Source organism: Triticum urartu, chromosome 1A (assembly GCF_056163025.1).
Source record: "Triticum urartu cultivar PI428250 chromosome 1A, HENAU_Tu73, whole genome shotgun sequence".
In the NCBI taxonomy this organism is placed as follows: domain Eukaryota; kingdom Viridiplantae; phylum Streptophyta; class Magnoliopsida; order Poales; family Poaceae; genus Triticum; species Triticum urartu.
The window spans coordinates 259,521,127-259,543,187 of record NC_141873.1 but is presented as its reverse complement, the minus strand read 5'-3'; positions in this window follow the sequence as shown (position 1 = coordinate 259,543,187).

Genomic DNA, 22,061 nt, shown 5'->3' with positions numbered 1-22,061 from the left:
TTGCTATTTGGTTGCAGGGTTGTTTGAGAGAGACCATCTTCATCCTACGCCTCCCACAGATTGATAAACCTTAGGTCATCCACTTGAGGGAAATTTGCTACTGTCCTACAAACCTCTGCACTTGGAGGCCCAACAACATTTACAAGAAGAAGGTTGACACCAAGCTCTTTTCTGGCGCCGTTGCCGGGGAGGTTAGCGCTTGAAGGTATATCTTTAGATCTTGCAATCAAATCTTTTAGTTTCTTTTTTTATCACTAGTTTAGTCTATAAAAGAAAACTACAAAAAATGGAATTAATGTTGCCTCATAGGCTTCATCTTTTTAATGTCTTTCGTGAAAATAAGGATTCCAATAATTGTGCCAAAGTGTTAGAAGAAGAATGTATTAAAATGTTTGGCACTAAATCTTTTGATGATGAGCATGATTGCAATGTTGTTAGTATGAATTATTTTAATATACATGATGCTAATGATATGCAAAGCCACAAGCTTGGGGATGCTATGTTTGATGAAGATGATATTTTTAGTCCCCCAAGTTTTGAGATGCAAATTTATTATGATGATAGCATGCCTCCTATTTATGATGATTATATTGATGAAAGTGGGTTTGGAAGAGTGTCAACTTTAGGAAGTAATGATCCCACTATCTTGGAGGGTGTTGAATCTTATTGTGACAATTATGAAAGTGGATTTGGAGAGGTCATGACTTTATTTAGTAATGATTCCACTATTTCGGAAGAGGTTCCAATTGATTGTGAGAACAAAGCTGTTATCTATGATGATTATTGTGATGACATGTATGCTATAAAGAATAATGATATCCATGAAACTTGTCATCATGATTTTAACTTTCAATTGGATTATGCCTCACATGATAGTTATTTTATTGAGTTTGCTCCCACTACTATTCATGAGAAGAAATTTGCTTATGTGGAGAGTAATAAAAATTCTATGCTTGTAGATCATGAAAACAATGCTTTGTGTAATGGTTATATTGTTGAATTCATTCATGATGCTACTGAAAATTATTATGAGGGAGGAATATATGCTTGTATAAATTGCAATAATATCAAGTTTCCTCTCTATGTGCTTAAAATCTTGAAGCTATGCTTGTTTTGCTTTCCTATGCTAGCTGATTCTTGTTCCCATAAGTTGTTTGCTCACAGAATCCCTATGCATAGGAAGTGGGTTAGACTTAAATGTGCTTGTCATATTCTTCATGATGCTCTATTTATGTTTCAATTCTTATATTTTATGTGAGCATCATCGAAATCATCATGCCTAGCTAGGGGCGTTAAACGATAGCGCTTGTTGGGAGGCAACCCAATTTTATTTTTGTCCTGTGCTTTTTGTTCCTGTTTAGTAATAAATAATTTATCTAGCCTCTGTTATGATTGTGTTTTTTATGTTTTAGTTAGTGTTTGTGCCAAGTAAAGCCTTTAGGATCTTCTTGGGTGATTGTTGTTTGATCGTGTTGATAAAAACAGAAAGTATGCGCTCACGAAAATAATTTTCATTTTTTACCAGAGAGCGATAAAATACCAATTCCAAATGCAGTAGATCAATATAAAGATTTCCTAGGACTTCGTAATTTCTCAGGATTTTTGGAGTTACAGAAGTATTCGAGAGTTACAGATTACTACAGACTGTTCTGTTTTTGACAGATTCTGTTTTCATTGTGTTGTTTGCTTTTTTTTGATGAATCTATGAGTAGTATCAGAGTGTATGAACCATAGAGAAGCTGGAATACAGTAGATATTACACCAATATGAATTTAGAATGAGTTCACAATAGTACCTAAGTGGTGATTTATTTTTTTATACTAACGGAGCTTACGAGTTTTCTGTTAAGTTTTGTGTTGTGAAGTTTTCAAGTTTGGGGTAAAGCTTCGATGGACTATGGAATAAGGAGTGGCAAGAGCCTAAGATTGGGTATGCCCAAGGCACCCCAAGTTAATACTCAAGGACAACCAAGAGCCAAAGCTTGGGGTTTCCCCGGATGGCATCCCCTCTTTCGTCTTCGTACATCGGTAACCTTGCTTGGAGCTATATTTTTATTCACCACATGATATGAGTTTTACTTGGAGCGTCATTTTATTTTCTTTTGTTTTGATTGCTGTTTGAATAAAATACCATGATCTGAAATTCTTAAATCTTAGAGAGTCTTCACATAGTTACATAATTATTCGACTACTCATTTATCTTCAGTTATATCTTTCGGAGTAGTTTGTCATTTGCTCTCGTGCTTCACTTATATCCTTTTAGAGCACGGCGGTGGTTTTATTTTGAAGAAATTGTTGAAATCTCATGCTTCACTTATATTATTTTGAGAGTCTTTAGAACATCATGGTAATTTGCTTTGGTTACAAAATTAGTCCTACTATGATGGGCATTCAAGATGGGTATAATAAAAACTTTCATATAGAGTGCATTGAATACTATGAGAAGTTTGATACTTGATAATTGTTTTGAGATATAAAGATGGTGATATTAGAGTTGTGCTAGTTGAGTAATTGTGAAACTGAGAAATACTTGTGCTGAGGTTTGCAAGTCCCGTAGCATGCACGTATGGTAACCGTTGTGTGACAAATTTGAAGCATGGGGTGTTTCTTTGATTGCCTTCCTTATGAGTGGCGGTCGGGGACGAGCGATGGTCTTTTCCTACCAATCTATCCCCCTAGGAGCATGCATGTAGTGCTTGGTTTTGATGACTTGTAGATTTTTTCAATAAGTATGTGAGTTCTTTATGACTAATGTTGAGCCATGGATTATACGCACCCTCACCCTTCCATCATTGCTAGCCTCTTCGGTACCGTGAATTGCCCTTTCTCACCTCGAGAGTTGGTGCAAACTTCGTTGGTGCATCCAAACCCCGTGATATGATACGCTCTTTCACACATAAACCTCCTTATATCTTCCTCAAAACAGCCACCATACATACCTATTATGGCATTTCCATAGCCATTCCGAGATATATTGCCATGCAACTTTCCACCGTTCCGTTTATTATGACACACTCCACCATTGTCATATTGCTTTGCATGATCATGTAGTTGACATCGTATTTATGGCAAAGCCACCATTCATAATTTTGCATAGATGTCACTCTTGATTCATTGCACATCCCGGTACACCGCCGGAGGCATTCATATAGAGTCATATTTTGTTCTAGTATCGAGTTGTAATTTTTGAGTTGTAAATAAATAGAAGTGTGATGATCATCATTATTAGAGCATTGTCCTGTGTGAGGAAATAAAAAAAGAGAGAAAGGCAAAAAAAGAAGGCCAAAAAAAGAGAAAGGCAAAAAAGGAGAAAGGCAAAAAAAGAGAAGGCCCAAAAAAAAGAGAGAAAAAGAGAGAAGGGGCAATGCTACTATCCGTTTACCACACTTGTGCTTCAAAGTAGCACCATGATCTTCATGATAGAGAGTCTCTTATTTTGTCACTTTCATATACTAGTGGGAATTTTTCATTATAGAACTTGGCTTGTATATTCCAACAATGGGCTTCCTCAAATGCCCTAGGTCTTCGTGAGCAAGCAAGTTCGATGCACACCCACTTAGTTCCTTTTGTTGAGCTTTCATACATTTATAGCTCTAGTGCATCCGTTGCATGGCAATCCCTACTCCTCGCATTGACATCAATTGATGGGCATCTCCATAGCCCGTTGATTAGCCGCGTCAATGTGAGACTTTCTCCTTTTTTGTCTTCTCCACACAATCTCCATCATCATATTCTATTCCACACATAGTTCTATGTCCATGGCTCGCGCTCATGTATTGTGTGAAAGTTGAAAAAAATTGAGAATACTAAAGTATGAAACAATTGCTTGGCTTGTTATCGGGTTTGTGCATGATGGGAGCATTTTGTGTGACAAAAATGAAGCATGGCCAAACTATATGATTTTGTAGGGATGAGCTTTCTTTGGCTATGTTATTTTGAGAGGACATAATTGCTTGGTTAGTATGCTTGAATTTTTTATTGTTTTTATGTCAATATTAAACTTTTGGCTTGAATCTTTGGGATCTGAATATTCATGTCACAATAAAGAAGATTACGTTGATGAATATGTTAGGTAGCATTCCACATCAAAAATTCTATTTTTATCATTTACCTACTCGAGGACGAGCAGGAATTAATCTTGGGGATGCTTGATACGTCTCCAACGTATCTATAATTTTTTATTGTTCCATGCTATTATATTATCCATATAGGATGTTTTATATGCATTTATATGCTATTTTATATGATTTTTGGGACTAACCTATTAACCTAGAGCCCAGTGCCAGTTTATGTTTTTTCCTTGTTTTTGAGTTTTACAGAAAAGGAATACCAAACGGAGTCCAATTGACATGTCATTTTTGATGATTTTTATGGACCAAAAGAAGCCCCAGGAGTAAAAGAGTTGGGCCAGAAGAGTCCCGGGCCATCCACGAGGGTGGGGGGCACGCCCTAACCCCCCCCCCCCGGGCGCGCCGCCCTATCTCGTGGACGACTCGAGGACCCCCCTGACTTATTCCTGATGCCAAAAATTCCTACAAATACAGAAACCCCCGAAACATAACCTAGATCGGGAGTTCCGCCGCCGCAAGCCTCTGTAGCCACCAAAAACCAATCTAGACCCGTTTCGGCACCCTGCCGGAGGGGGGAATCCCTCTTCGGTGGCCATCTTCATCATCCCGACGCTCTCCATGACGAGGAGGGAGTAGTTCACCCTCGGGGCTGAGGGTATGTACCAGTAGCTATGTGTTTGATCTCTCTCTCTCTCTCTCTCGTTTTTTTGATTCAGCACGATCTTGATGTATCACGAGCTTTGCTATTATAGTTGGATCTTATGATGTTTCTCCCCCTCTACTCTCTTGTAATGGATTGAGTTTTCCCTTTGAAGTTATCTTATCGGATTGAGTCTTTATGTATGTCTTGCATGTGCTTATCTGTGGTGACAATGGGATATTCACGTGATCCACTTGACGTATGTTTTGGTGATCAACTTGCGAGTTCCGTGACCTCATGAACTTATGCATAGGGGTTGGCACACGTTTTCGTCTTGACTCTCCGGTAGAAACTTTGGGGCACTCTTTGAAGTTCTTTGTGTTGGTTGAATAGATGAATTTGAGATTGTGTGATGCATATCGTATAATCATACCCACGGCTACTTGAGGTGACATTGGAGTATCTAGGTGACATTAGGGTTTTGGTTGATTTGTGTCTTAAGGTGTTATTCTAGTACGAACTCTAGGATAGATTCAACGGAGATAATAGCTTCGTGTTATTTTACTATGGACTCTTGAATAGATCGATCAAAAAGGATAACTTTGAGGCAGTTTCGTACCCTACAGTAATCTCTTCGTTTGTTCTCCGCTATTAGTGACTTTGGAGTGACTCTTTGTTGCATGTTGAGGGATAGTTATATGATCCAATTATGTTATTATTGTTGGGAGAACTTTCACTAGTGAAAGTATGAACCCTAGGCCTTGTTTCAATGCATTGCAATACCGTTTTCGCTCACTTTTATCATTAATTACCTTGTTGTTTTTATATTTTCAGATTACAAAAACCTATATCTACCATCCATATTGCACTTGTATCATCATCTCTTCGCCGAACTAGTGCACCTCTACAATTTACCATTGTATTGGGTGTGTTGGGGACACAAGAGACTCTTTGCTATTTGGTTCTAGGCTTGTTTGAGAGAGACCATCTTCATCCTACGCCTCCCACGGATTGATAAACCTTAGGTCATCCACTTGAGGGAAATTTTCTACTGTCCTACAAACCTCTGCACTTGGAGGCCCAACAACGTCTACAAGAAGAAGGTTGTGTAGTAGACATCACATACTCATGCCCGTGTCGAGAGGTAGGAGACCTCTAATAGTACTTTGCCTACAAGATGGAGGAGAATAGCTCAACCAGTGAGCATGTGCTCAGCTTGTCTGGGTACTACAATTGCTTGAATCAAGTGGGAGTTAATCTTCCAGATAAGATAGTAATTGACAAAGTTCTCTAGTCACTATCACCAAGTTACTAGAACTTAGTGATGAACTATAATATGCCAGGGATGACGAAAGTAATTCCCAAGCTCTTTGCGATGCTGAAATCGGCGAAGATAGAAATCAAGAAATAGCATCAAGTGTTGATGGTTAGCAAGACCACTAGTTTCAAGAAAAGGGCAAAGGGAAAGAAAGAGAAACTTCAAAGAAGAATAACAAGCAAGTTGCTTCTCCCATGAAGAAGCCCAAAGCTAGACCCAAGCCTGGAACTGAGTGCTTCTACTGCAAAGGAAATGGTCACTGGAAGTGGAAATGCCCTAGATACTTGGTGGATAAGAAGGATGGCAAAGTGAACAAAAGTATATTTGATATACATGTTATTGATGTGTACTTTACTAGTGTTTATAGCAAACCCTCGGTATTTGATACTGGTTCAGTTGCTAAGAGTAGTAACTCGAAACGGGAGTTGCAAAATAAACAGAGACTAGTTAAGGGCGAGGTGATGATGTGAGTTGGAAGAGATTCCAAGGTTGATAAGATCACCATCACACACTCCCTTTACCTTCGAGATTAGTGTTGAACCTAAAATGAATGTTATTTGGTGTTTGCGTTGAGCATAAATATGATTGGATCATGTTTATTGCAATACGGTTATCCATTTAAGTCAAAGAATAATTGTTGTTCTATTTACATGAATAAAACCTTCTATGGCCATACAATCAATATAAATGGTTTATTGAATCTCGATCGTAGTGATACACATATTCATAATATTGAAGCAAAAGATGCAAAGTTAATAATGATAGTGCAAATTATATGTGGCACTCCCGTTTAGGTCATATTGGTGTAAAGCGCATGAAGAAACTCCATGCTGATAGACTTTTGGAATCACTTGATGCTTGCGAACCATGCCTCATGGGCAAGATGACTAAGACTCCGTTCTCCGTAACAATGGAGCGAGCAACAGACTTATTAGAAATAATACATACTGATGTATGCGATCCAATGAGTGTTGAGGCTCGCGGCGGGTATCGTTATTTTCTGACCTTCACAAATGATTTGAGCAGATATGAGTATATCTACTTAATGAAACACAAGTCTGAAACATTTGAAAAGTTCAAAGAATTTCAGAGTGAAGTGGAAAATCATCGTAACAAGAAAATAAAATTTCTGCGATCTGATCATGGAGGAGAATATTTGAGTTACGAGTTTGGTCTTTATTTGAAACAATGCGGAATAATTTTGTAACTCACGCCACCTAGAACACCATAGCGTAATGGTGTGTCCGGACGTCATAACCGTACTTTATTAGATATGGTGCGATCTATGATGTCTCTTACCGATTTATCACTATCATTTTGGGGTTATACAGTAGAGACAGCTGCATTCACGTTAAATAGGGCACCATCTAAATCCGTTGAGACAACACCATATGAGCTGTGGTTTAGCAAGAAACCTAAGCTGTCGTTTCTTAAAGTTTGGGGCTATGATGCTTATGTGAAAAAGTTTCAACCTGATAAGCTCGAACCCAAATTGGAGAAATGTGTCTTCATAGGATACCCAAAGGAAACTATTGGGAACATCTTCTATCACAGATCCGAAGGCAAGATATTCGTTGCTAGGAATGGATCCTTTCTAGAGAAGAAGTTTCTCTTGAAAGAAGTGAGTGGGAGGAATGTAGAACTTGGTGAGGTAATTGTACCTTCTCCCGAATTGGAAAGTAGTTCATCACAAAAATCAGTTCTAGTGATTCCTACGCCAATTAATGAGGAAGCTAATGATGATGATCATGAAATTTCAGATCAAGTTACTACCGAACCTTGTAGGTCAACCAGAGTATGGTCCGCACTAGAGTGGTATGGTAATCCTTTCTGGAAGTCATGTTACTAGACCATGACGAACCTACGAACTATGAGGAAGCGATGATGAGCCCAGATTCCACAAAATGTCTTAAGGCCATGAAATCTGAGACGGTATCCATGTATGAGAACAAAGTATGGACTTTGATTGACTTGCCCGATGATCGGTGAGCCATTCAGAATAAATCGATCTTCAAGAGGAAGACGGACGCTGATAGTAGTGTTACTATCTACAAAGCTCGAATTGTCGAAAAAGGTTTTTGACAAGTTCAAGGTGTTGACTATGATGAGATTTTCCCACTCGCATCGATGCTTAAAAGTCTGTCTGAATCATGTTAGCGGTTGCCGCATTTTATGAAATCTAGCAAATGGATATCAAAACTACAATCCTTAATGGATTTATTGAAGAAGAGTTGTATATGATGCAACCAGAAGGTTTTGTCAATCCTAAAGATGCTAACAAAGCGTGCAAGCTCCAGCGACCCATCTATGGACTGGTGCAAGCATCTCGGAGTTGGAATATACGCTTTGATAAGTTGATCAAAGCATATAGTTTTATACAGACTTGCGGTGAAGCTTGTATTTACAAGAAAGTGAGTGAGAGCACTACAACCTTTCTGATAAGTATATGTGAATGACATATTGTTGGTCGGAAATGATGTAGAATTTTCTGGAAAGCATGAAGGAGTGTTTGAAAGGAGTTTTTCAAAGAACGACCTCGGTAAAGCTGCTTATGTATTGAGCATCAAGATCTATAGATATAGATCAAGACGCTTGATAAGTTTTCTCAATGAGTACGTACCTTGACAAAATTTTGAAGGAGTTCAAAATGGATCAGTCAAAGAAAGAGTTCTTGCCTGTGTTGCAAGGTGTGAAGTTGAGTAAAGACTCAAAACCCGACCACGACATAAAATAGAAAGAGAAAGAAAAGTCATTCCCTATGCCTCAGTCATAGGTTCTATAAAGTATGCTATACTATGTACCAGACCTATTGTATACCTTAGCATGATTTTGGCAAGGGAGTATAATAGTGATCTAGGAGTAAATCACTGGACAACGGTCAAAATTATCCTTAGAGGACTAAGGAAATATTTCTCGGTTATGGAGGTGATAAAAGAGTTTGTCGTAAAGAGTTAAGTCGATGCAAGATTTTGACACCGATCTAGATGACTCAAAGTCTTGATCTAGATACATATTGAAAGTGGGAGCAATTAGCTAGGGTAGCTCCGTGCAGAGTATTGTAGACATAGAAATTTGCAAAATACATACAGATCTGAATGTTGGAGACGCATAGATTAAACTTCTCTCACAAGCAAAACATGATCACTCTTTGGGTGTTAAACACATAGCGATGTGAACTAGATTATTGACTCTAGTAAACACTTGGGGTATTAGTCACATGAAGATGTAAACTAATCACATAAAGATGTGAACTATTGGTGTGAAATCACATGACGATGTGAACTAGATTATTGACTCTAGTGCAAGTGGGACACTGAAGGAAATATGCCCTAGAGGCAATAATAAAGTTGTTATTTATATTTCCTTATATCATGATAAATTTTTATTATTCATGCTAGAATTGTATTAACCGGAAACTACATGTGTGAATACATAGACAAACAGAGTGTCACTAGTATGCCTCTACTTGACTAGCTCGTTGATCAAAGATGGTTAAGTTTCCTAGCCATACACATGAGTTGTAATTTAATTAATGGGATCACATCATTAGAGAATGATGTGATTGACTTGACCCATCCATTAGCTTAGCACTATGATCGTTTAGTTTATTTCTATTGCTTTCTCCATAACTTATACATGTTCCTATGACTATGAGATTATGCAACTCCCGAATACTGGAGGAACACTTAGTGTGCTATCAAACGTCACAACGTCACTGGGTGACTATAAAGATGCTCTGCAGGTGTCTCCAATGGTGTTTGTTGAGTCGGCATAGATCGAGATTAGGATTTGTCACTCCGTGTATCGGAGAGGTATCTCTAGGCCCTCTCGGTAATGCACATCACTATAATCCTGGCAAGCAATGTGACTAATGAGTTAGTTACGGGATGTAGCATTACAGAACGAGTAAAGAGACTTGCCGGTAACGATATTGAACTAGGTATTGAGATACCGGCGATTGAATCTCGGGCAAGTAACATACCGATGACAAAGGGAACAACGTATGTTGTTATGCGGTTTTACCGATAAAGATCTTCGTAGAATATGTAGGAACCAATATGAGCATCCAGGTTCCGCTATTGGTTATTGACCGGAGATGAGTCTCGGTCATGTCTACATAGTTGTTGAACCCGTAGTGATGTAGGGTGGAACCCTATATGGCCGATCTTTCACGAAAGGAGCGGATCCCGCGATGAACACGAAGAACACGAGGGGAAACACGAGAGAATCACTAAAACCAACAAGAAATAGTCACACATATGCTAGATCCTCGAGTACATAAGAGATCACACGATCCACAATCAACAACGGAAGATACAAATAGTAACCGATCTTCTCCGTGAGGAGGTCTTGATGGTCTTCTCCGCAAGGAGGTCTTGAATCCAAAGGGATCTTCTCCGAAGAGGGGCCGTGGTCTCTCTCGTGGAGTAGATCCGATGTGGATGAGCAATGATCTATCTCAAATATGAGCTAACACAATGCTAACCCTAGAAAAGTAGAGGGGGAGTCGTTTATATAGGCAAAGGGGGCGAAGGGGTACATGGGCCTCGGCCCAACATCATGCACGCAGGCACGGTCCGGATGATCCGGGTCGGCGTCCGGATCATCCGGCTATGTCGAGAGGGCTGCGGGAGGTCAGGAGGTCCGGGTCCTGGTCCGGACGTCCTGGTATGTCCGGATGATCCGGGACTGGGTCCGTATGATCTAGCTTCAGGGAAGCTCCTGTTGCTCTCGGGTCTTCAATTGTCCAGATCGTTTGGGCCATGGTCCGAATCATCCGGGCTGAGTCCGGATCGTCCGAGACCTCGTCCGGATCATCCGGCCAGCCTGGGACTTGGCTGATTTCTTCTCCGTCTTCACGCATATCTTCCGTTGTCGATCCTTCTTGCTCCTTAGCTTCTCCATGGCTAGCTCCTTAGTACCTGAGTATGCACAATGTCTCCATTTGAGGTAGTAGCCATGTCTCATGTGCATCGAAATGGAAATGTGAGAGGAGAGATGTCACCTCAGTTTCGAGAGCTCTTGCACGTGCTCGTGTCATGGGTCCGCTAGGCACTTGGTGAGACGATGGTAGGTCCATAGGGATGACCTTGGGATGCTCCGCATCATCTCCCCTCCCTTGGGTAAGATCTGTCCTCGGATCAAATTCTTCATCACCATGGTAGGGAGAGAGATCTTTGACGTTGAAGATGTCGCTCACGGAGTACTTGTCGCGCGGAATGTCGATCTTGTATGCGTTGTTGTTGTAGCGCGCAAGCACCTTGAAGGGTCCATCCGCTCGTGGTCGAAGTTTGAACTTGCGTTCTTGAGGAAAGCGGTCCTTGCGAAGGTGTAGCCACACAAGATCTCCAATGTTGAATACCATAGGGTGCTTGTTGATGTTGAGCTTGGTCGCAAGTCCTTGTACTTGGCGCTCGATGGTATGCCTTGTATTTTCATACGCCCTCTTGAGATGAGTCACACGCGCACTTGCGTCCAAATTGATGCGCTCTTGGAGTGGTAGAGGAAGAATGTCCAATGGTGACAATGGGTTGAATCCGTAGACGACCTCGAAAGGGGACTTGCCGATTGTTGAGTGTTTTGCGCGGTTGTAGGCGAACACGGCGATAGGTAGACACTCCTCCCACTCCTTGATGTTATTCTTGATGAGTACTCGAAGTAGAGTGGAGAGGGTGTGGTTGGTCACCTCCATTTGGCCGTCGGTTTGTGGATGATACGCCGTGGAGAAGAGTAGCTTGAATCCGAGCATAGGGTCTTCCAAAATTAGCTTAGGAACTTGACGTCGCGGTCCAAGACGATCGTCTTTGGTACTCCATGTAGACGCAATATTCCCCTGCAAAAGAGATTGGCAACATGTGAAGCATCGTCTATCTTGTTGCATGGTATGAAGTGTGCCATCTTAGAGAATCAGCCCACAACGACAAATACCGAATCCTTTCCATTTCTAGTCCTAGGCAAGCCAAGTACAAAATCCATGCTAATGTCTTCCCATGGTTGATATGGAATTGGTATAGGCATGTAAAGGCCATGGGATTGAGCTTTGGACTTAACTTTGCGACATGTAGAGCATCGGTTGGTGAAGCGGTTGACGTCGTGAAACATGTTCAGCCAATAGTAGTTCTTGGAGAGTGTGGCGCAAGTCTTGTCGCGTCCAAAATGTCCCATTAGGCCTCCTCCATGAGATTCCTGCAAAAGCAACAAACGAAGAGAAGACTCGGGGATGCAAAGCATGCTAGCTCTCATAAGATATCCATCTTTGATGTAATAGCGTTCCCAAGAGGTGTGCAACAAACACTTGGCATAAGGAGTAGCAAAAGTAGGATCATGCTCATACAAGTCTTTTATGTGCTCAAAGCCAATGACATCCAATTCAAGTTGAGTAACAAGCATGCATATGCGGGAAAGGGCGTCCGCCACAATATTTTCCTTACCTTTAATGTACTTGATGACATAAGGAAAAGACTCAATAAATTCACTCCATTTAGCATGACGCTTGTTCAACTTGGTTTGGCCCTTAAGATACTTGAGCGTTTCATGATCGGTATGAATGATGAATTCATGAGGGCGAAGATAGTGTTCCCATTCATGCAACATAGAGCTCTTTGTCATAGATGGGGTAATTGAGTTGCGCTCCGGAAAGTTTCTCACTAAAGTAAGCTATTGGGCGCTTCTCTTGCGTTAACACACCTCCTATGCCATTACCACTAGCATCACAATGAATCTCAAAGGGCTTGTCAAAGTTGGGTAATGCAAGCACGGGAGCATGAGTAAGTAAATTCTTAAGCTCATTGAAAGCGGTATCTTGGGATGGTCCCCAAACAAAAGGTGCATTCTTCTTGCTCAAAGCATGCAAAGGTGAAGCAATGGTGCTAAAATCTTTCACAAAGCGACGATAGAAACCCGCAATGCCAAGAAAGCTATGCACTTGTTGCAAGTTGGTTGGTTGGGGCCAAGTCTTAATAGCATTGATCTTGGACTCATCTACATGAACACCCTTAGAAGATACAACAAAACCCAAGAAAACGAGCTTATCAACGCCGAAAAGGCACTTTTCCATGTTAGCAAAGAGATGCTCGCTTCGAAGAGTTTGCAAAACGGTTCGAACATGGGTGACATGATCTTTGAGAGATTTGGTATAAACAAGGATATCATCGAAGTAGACCACAACAAACACACCAATGTAAGGGCGAAAGACATGATTCATAAGACGCATAGAAGTACCCGGTGCTTCCGATAGACCCATAGGCATGATTAACCACTCATACAACCCAAACTTGGTTTTGAAAGTTGTTTTCCATTCATCACCCTCTTGTATGCGGATTTGATAGTAACCACTTTTAAGATCAATTTTTGAAAAGATAGTGGCACCACTAAGTTCATCAAGCATATCGTCAAGGCGTGGAATGGGATACCTATAGCGAATGGTGATAGCATTGATAGGTCTACAATCGGAGCACATGCGAAAGCTACCGTCTCGTTTTGGCACAAGAATGACCAGAACGGCACAAGGACTCAAACTTTCACGCACATGTCCATGGTCTATGATATGCTTTACTTGCCATTGTATTTCTTTGGTTTCTTCGGGGTTGACGCGGTAGGGAGCTTTGTTCGGAAGAGGTGCTCCGAGGATGAGGTCGATGCGGTGCTCGATGCCTCGTAGTGGAGGTAGACCTGGAGGCAGCTTGTTAGGAAAAACATGTTGAAGTTCCTGCAAAAGAGAGGACAACACTAAAGGTAGAGCGTGAGAGGTGTTAGCGTTTGGTGCATCGTCCTTGCACAAAAGGACATAGTGTAGAACACTAGATGGGTTCTCACACACTCCTCTTATCTCACTTTTGGTGGCAAATAGGACCAAGTTCTTATTGTCGCTCATCATGGAGGCGCTTGATTTGGACTTGTGGCGCTCACTCTCTTTTTGGGGGTTCGCTCTCTCACTATTCTCTCCACGATGGGTGGCTTGCTTGTCGGCGATCACTTGGCTTGGAGACATGGGGCGAAGTACGTACTCCTTTCCTTTCATCTTGAAGATGTAGTGGTTCGTTCGGCCGTTGTGGATGACACCTCTATCAAATTGCCATGGGCGTCCAAGAAGAAGGTGGCAAACAGTCATAGGAACGACGTCACTCCAAAGCGTCTTCGTAGGCGCCAATTTTGAAGGAGACTTGTACTCGATGCTCGACTTGAATAGTGCCGGAGTCGCTAAGCCATTGCACTTTGTAGGGATGTGGGTGCTTCGTCTTGGGTAATTGGAGCTTGGAGCAAAGTTCTTCATTTGCGAGGTTATGACAACTTCCTCCATCGATGATGACCTTGATGCATCGTTGGTCTTCTTCTTGGTGATGTTGGAGAGTCAAGACCTTGGAGACAACTAGAGCGGGACTTGAATCTTCATCGCAAAAGACTTGTTCCTCTTCATCGTTCACTTGCCGGTGCATGGCGACTTGCTCGAGGGCGTCCATTTCTCCTTCGCTCATTGAGTCATAAGTACCATCGTCATTGAGGATCATGGTTCGCTTGTTGGTGCACTCAAAGGACTTGTGGCCACGACCTCCACATGTGAAGGAGTTGAAGGAACTTGTCTTGACGGTCTCATCGGTTGGGGTTGATGATGATGAAGCTCTCGGCTTGAAGTTGCTCGTTGTAGTAAGATGACTTGGGGTTGACGAAGCTTTCTTGTAACTCGACTTGTCGACGTTGCTTGGAGAAGGCTTTGTTGATGTATGATACGTCTCCAACGTATCTATAATTTTTGATTGCTCCATGCTATGTTATCTACTGTTTTGGGCAATATTGGGCTTTATTATCCACTTTTATATTATTTTGGGACTAACCTATTAACCGGAGGCCCAGCCCAGATTTGTTGTTTTTTGCCTATTTCAGTGTTTCGAAGAAAAGGAATATCAAACGGAGTCAGAACGGAACGAAATCAACTGGAGAAGTTATTTTTGGAAGGAAAGCTACCAGAAAATCTTGGAGTGCACGTCAGGAAAGAAGGGAGGTGCTCACGAGGGTAGGGGGTGCGCCCACCCCCCTAGGGCGCGCCCCCTGCCTCGTGGCCCCCCCTTCGGTCTCCTGACGTATCTCTTTCACCCATATATACCTACGTATCCTAAAACTTCTAGAACAAAGAATGGATCGGGAGTTCCGCCGCCAGAAGCCTCCGTAGCCACCCAAAACCAATCTAGACTCGTTCCGGCACCCTGCCGGAAGGGGCAATCCTTCTCCGGTGGCCATCTTCATCATCCCGGTGCTCTCCATGACGAGGAGGGAGTAGCTCTCCCTCGGGGCTGAGGGTATGTACCAGTAGCTATGTGTTTGATCTCTCTCTCTCTCGTGTTCTTGAGATGATATGATCTTGATGTATCGCGAGCTTTGCTATTATAGTTGGATCTTATGTTTCTCCTCCCCCTCTACTCTCTTGTAATGAATTGAGTTTCCCCTTTGAAGTAATCTTATCGGATTAAGTCTTTAAAGATTTTAGAACACTTGATGTATGTCTTGTGTGGGATACCCGTGGTGACAATGGTGTATTCTATTGATCCAATTGATGTATGTTTTGGTGATCAACTTGTGGGTTCCGCCCATGAACCTATGCATAGGGGTTGTCACACGTTTTCGTCGTGATTCTCTGGTAGAAACTTTGGGGCACTCTTTGAGGTCCTTTGTGTTGGTTGAATAGATGAATCTGAGATTGTGTGATGCATATCGTATAATCATACCCACGAATACTTGAGGTGACATTGGAGTATCTAGGTGACATTAGTGTTTTGGTTGATTTGTGTCTTAAGGTGTTATTCTAGTACGAACTCTAGGGCTGTTTGTGACACTTATAGGAATAGCCCAACGGATTGATTGGAAAGAATAACTTTGAGGTGGCTTCGTACCCTACCATAATCTATTTGTTCTTTCTCCGCTATTAGTGACTTTGGAGTGACTCTTTGTTGCATGTTGAGGATAGTTATGTGATCCAATTATGCTATTATTATTGAGAGGACTTGCACTAGTGAAAGTATGAACCCTAGGCCTTGTTTACTATCATTGCAATACCGTTAACGCTCACTTTTATCACTTGCTACCTTGCTGTTTTTATTATTTCAGATTACAAATACCTTTATCTACTATCCATATACCACTTGTTTCACCATCTCTTCACCGAACTAGTGCACCTATACAATTTACCATTGTATTGGGTGTGTTGGGGACACAAGAGACTCTTTGTTATTTGGTTGCAGGGTTGCTTGAGAGAGACCATCTTCATCCTATGCCTCCTATGGATTGATAAACCTTAGGTCATCCACTTGAGGGAAATTTGCTACTGTCCTACAAACCTCTGCACTTGGAGGCCCAACGACGTCTACAAGAAGAAGGTTGTGTAGTAGACATCAATGTAGAAGGTGTTGGGGTCGTTGAAGTTTGGGTGTTGGAGAAACCATATGACTTGGATGAGAACTTGGCATACTTTAAATCATCTTGCACTTGGTGTTCCGCTTTGGTATCTTGATGCACTAGCTCAATGAGGTTCGAGTATGTTGGAAGTCGGCGATCTTCTTGATAGGGTGATCGAGTCCATTCAAGAAACATGCCATAGTTTGCTCATCATCTTCCGTGACATTGGCTCTTATCATGGCAATCTCCATCTCCTTGTAGTACTCTTCAACGCTCTTGGTTCCTTGCTTGAGTAGTTGGAGTTTCTTGAAGAGGTCGCGGTTGTTGTAGGTAGGCACGAAGCGTGCTCTCATGACATCCTTCATTTGCGCCCAAGTAGTGATGGGTGGTTCTCCTATTGCCTCATGGCGCTCGATGACTTGTTCCCACCAAATGAGGACATAGTCTTGGAACTCAAGGGATGCCATCGCGATCTTCTTCTCTTCTTCATAATTGTGCAAACGGAAGATTTTGTCGACCTTCAATGCCCATGAAAGGTAATCTTAGGGATCGTTGCTTCCATTGAACTTGGGCATGGTGAACTTGAGCTTGTCGTATCGTTGCTCTTCATTGTGTTGGGGTCGGGGATGATGACGCCATGTTGTTGATGATTGTTAAGCTCGTGTTGCTCTTGGTGTGGAGGGTTGTCAACCTCATGTTGCTCTTGTTGTGGGGGATTCCCATTGTCTTCATGCTCTTGGTGAACTTTATGTCCTTGAGGAGCTTGTGGAGGGGCTTGTCGAGCTCGAGGAGGAACTTGACAATGCACGCGAGCTTGAAATCTTCGTCTGTGAGCTTCTTCGCGAAGTGCTTCTTCATGTTCATGAGCTTGTCGGCCTCGGTTGGCTACGGCTCGACTTGAATCTTGGAGGGCTTGTTGCGCCTCAAGTGCTTGACCATCACGGAGTTGTTGTTCTTGTCGTTGTGCCTCGGCATCTTGGTGTAGACGCGCTCGCTCTTCCTCTTCATGTTGGCGTTGTCGTTGCCGTTCATGTGCTAGCGCAAAAGCCTCTTGGGTTTTACGTTGTCGGTGCTCTTGAGGGTCGGTGTCACATAGAGGATTGATGCTTGCTTGATGGTCATTGCGCGCGGCATGACGAAGAGTGTTCGATGTCGGTGTACTTGAGCCGGAGAGGGTGAAGTCGGAGTGTCGACTTGAGCAGCTTCGTCTTTATGAGGATGAAGTGGAAGAAGAGTGGTTGAGCAACAAGGCGCGAATCTCGTCCGTTCTTGCGTCGTTCTCTTGCTTGTGATCGTCGAGCTTGTGGTCGAAGTAGTCCCTTGTACGTTGCTCAAAGAGTCGCAAGTCGGCGGCGAGGTTGTCGATGCGTTCACTCATTGCTTGTTGCTCTTGATGCAAAGCACGTTGTGCACCAAAGAGGTGGCTCTTGGTGACGTAGGAGTTCATGTCGTCGTCGCGCTCAATGAAGAGTGGGTTGGTAGAAGTACTTGGCCTATCCATCATTCCAAGAGAAAAATGTGAGTGGTACAAAGAGAAGGACATATACCAAATGTACCTTGACCGAAGTTGAAGGTGGATCAATGATCACTCCAATGTGGACAAGGAAATAGCACAATTGGTACCAATTCTTGTCGGTTTCTCACACCTACACATGTAAAAGCTTATGGTGGAGCTTGGTTAGGATGGTGGCACAAAATTTGATGTGAAAGTAAGCAAGATTCAATAATGTTGGAAAAGATTCGCAAATTTGCAAATGCAACAAGTATACCAAGCAATGTAAGGTACACGGAAACACACACGCAAAGAGATAAGTGGGATTGTGCAACCAAGGATGAGCCAAAATGTGGAATCCACGAAAATGCTCTTGTTGCACAACACTAGAGAGACGCTAGCACGATTGCACAATAGGCGGATACAAACTTGTGCACAACCTACTAAGCAAAAATGCATTGACTTCTAACCCAAGTATGCTCTATGTATGGTGTTTCGATGATATGATCCAAGATGATCTAGTTTGACAATCTTAATGTTGTATGATGCTATGGTTCTTGCTTATAAGCTCTTTGCTTATCTTTCCCTTTTGCTTAAAAGCTTGTTTGGCTCTTTGTGTGTTGAGCGCTTTTCTCATGCAATGCTTCACGAACCAAGATAGCAATTGTGTATGCGATGACAACTTTGTGACACAAGAGATGATACCAAGATATGCACCAATGATGTATGTATGCTATGGGAAGTATGATCACTAATGTGCACAAGTTACGTTGCCGGCAATACTCAAAGGCTGGTCCCTATGGGTAAGCTACGCAAAAAGATAAGGGTATGGTGGTTATCAATGTAAAGGCAAGGGGTGGACAAAGATGTCGTCGAAGCTACCGTCCTTGCTTACGGTTGAGGGTGTCACGAACCCAAGATGAGGTTACCGTTGTTGCTTACGGTATGATGCAAAATGGTGGCACGAATACCAAGATGTAGTCAATGTGGTCATTGTTGATGACGCGTCCGTGGCGAAGATGAGCGGTGGTGATGTCGATGTCGAACTGTTCCTAGTTAGCCAAAACACCCTAGGTGAACCACAACTCAAATTCTCAAAACCAAAAGCGTCAAAATGTCTCGGAGTTGGTAGCGGTGAAATGGTGGATGTATCGAGAGGGTTGGCGGAAGGTAGGTGGTGGTGGTCGAGGGGGGTATGCGGAGGCGTAGGCGGTGCTGGCTAAAAACTGCAGAAAATGCAGTTTCGTCAGGGGAAGCCGGATGATCCGGGCCAGGAGCCGGATGATCTTGGCGAAGCTGGATGACCCGGGCCAGGAGCCGAATGATCTTGGCGAATCCGGATGATCCGGGTCAGGGTCCGGATGATCCGAGCAGGTCAACTGCGCTCGGGGATGGCTCGGGATGAACGTGGAAAAGGGGGCAAATTCGAAGATTTCATGGATTTTTGGGTGGATTGCGAGGTGGGGATGGTGGGGGAAGGTAAGATCCACTTGCAACACAACAAATTCATGGATCAAAACCAACAAAACATCATCAAAACTCACAAATCACAAGAAATTTTTTTGGGCCTATTTTTGTGGGGATTTTCGAATTAGAGACAAAATCAACAAGAACTAGGCTAGAAACACAACAGGGAGGCTCCAAAATCATAATCAACGTGGCTCTAGATACCAAGATGATGTAGGGTGGAACCCTATGTAGCCGATCTTTCACGAAAGGAGTGGATCCTACGATGAACACGAAGAACACGAGGGGAAACACGAGGGTAATCATGAGGGCAAACATGAGAGAATCACTAAAACCAACACGAAATAGTCACACATATGCTAGATCCTCGAGTACATAAGAGATCACATGATCAACAATCAATAACGGACGATACAAATGGTAACCGGTCTTCTCCGTGAGGAGGTCTTAATGGTCTTCTCCGCGAGGAGGTCTTGAATCGAAAGGGATCTTCTCCGAAGAGGGGTCGCGGTCTCTCTCGTGGAGTAGATCCGATGTGGATGAGCGATGCTCTATCTCAAATATGAGCTAACACAACACTAACCCTAGAAAAGTAGAGGAGGAGTCGTTTATATATGCAAAGGGGGCGAAGGGGTACATGGGCCTCGGCCCAACATCATGCACGCAGGCACGGTCCGGATGATCCAGATGTTGGTCCGGATGATCCGGGCTTCGGGGGTCCGAATGATCTGGGTCGGCGTCCGGATCGTCCGGCTGTGTCGAGGGGGCTGCGAGAGGTCCGGATGTCCGGGTCAGGGTCCGGACGTCCGGGTATGTCCAGATGATCCAGCTTCAGGGCAGCTCCTGTTGCTCTCGGGTCTTCAATTGTCCGGATCGTCCGGGCTGGGGTCCGGATCATCCGAGACCTCATCCGGATCATCCGACCAGCCTAGGACTTGGCTGATTTCTTCTCCGTCTTCACGCATATCTTCCGCTCCCGATCCTTATTGCTCCTTAGCTTCTCCATGGCTATCTCCTTGGTACCTGAGTATGCACAATGTCTCCGTTTGAGGTAGTAGCCATGTCTCATGTGCATCAAAGTGGAAATGTGAGAGGAGAGATGTCACCTCGGTTTCGAGAGCTCTTGCACATGCTCGTGCCATGGGTCCGCTAGGCACTTGGTGAGACGATGGTAGGTCCATGGGGATGACCTTGGGATGCTCCACATCACGTAGGGTCCGCACGCTTAATGTTTGGTGGTGATCAGTATTATGAGTTTATGTGTTTTGATGAACCGAAGGTTGTTCGGAGTCCCGGATGAGATCACGAGCATGACGAGGAGTCTCGAAATGGTCGAGATATAGAGATTGTTATATTGGAAGCCTATGTTTGGACATCAGAATGGTTCCAAGTGAGTTTGGGCATATACCGGAGTACCGGGGGGTTACCGGAAGACCCCGGGGTGTATATGGGCCCTAATGGGCTTTAGTGGAGAGAGAGAGGCAGCCAGGGCAGGCCGCATGCCCCCTCCCCCTCTGGTCTGAATTGAACTAGGAAGGGGGCGGCGCCCCCCTTTCCTTCCTCCCTCTCCCCCTTCCTTCTCTCCTAGTCCAACTAGGGAAGGGGGGATCCTACTCCCTGTGGGAGTAGGACTCCTCCAGGGTACGCCATAGAGGGTCGGCCCTCCCCCCTCCTCCACTCCTTTATATATGGGGGAGGGGGCACCCCATAGACACACAAGTTGATCATTGTCTTAGCCGTGTGCGGTGCCCCCCTCCACCATAATCCACCTCGGTCATATCGTCGTAGTGCTTAGGTGAAGCCCTGTGCCGGTAGCTTCATCATCACCGTCATCACGCCGTCGTGCTGACGAAGCTCTCCCTCGACACTCAGCTGGATCGAGAGTTAGTGGGACATCACCGAGCTGAATGTGTGCAGATCACAGAGGTGCCGTACTTTCGGTACTAGGATCAGTCGAATCGTGAATACGTACGACTACATCAACCGCGTTGTCATAATGCTTCCACTTACAGTCTACGAGGGTATGTGGACAACACTCTTCCCTCTCGTAGCTATGCATCACCATGATAGATCTTGCGTGTACGTAGGATTTTTTTTTAAATTACTGTGTTCCCCAGTAGCTGCAACACCCTCAAACCATTGAGTTGCGTGAGGGGGTGCTGCGCATCTGCGATGTTGGGGGACCAAGGAGGACCGGAAGCGTGGATACAAGACTCGAAGCAATGGAGCAGCATGTTTTCAAGTGCCAAGGGATGGTGGAACGCGGACTCGATGCCAACCACATGATGATCGCGGATTTCGCCAACAATCACAAGCTGGATGCCAAGAACATTGGGGAGACCATCTTCAAGCTTCACGAGAAAATCGAGCACCTCCAAGCCCAGATCTATGACCTACAAAACCAAAATTGTGAGTATGAATATAGATTCAAGAGAATGAGTTTGGCTGCAGATTTGAGGATCCCGGAGACTCGATCATCCTTCTATGATGGTGAGCCTATGCCTTGGAAGATGGACGACAAGCCTACATCATCAACAACTGCATTATCACTACCACCAAAGGAGAATTGAGTATCGAGTATGGGCACTCCCCTAGGCAACTGCCAAGCTTGGGGGAGTGCCCCGGTATCGTATCACCATCACACTTTTATCTTTACCTTTTTTCTTAGTTTGGTCCTTTTGGTAATATC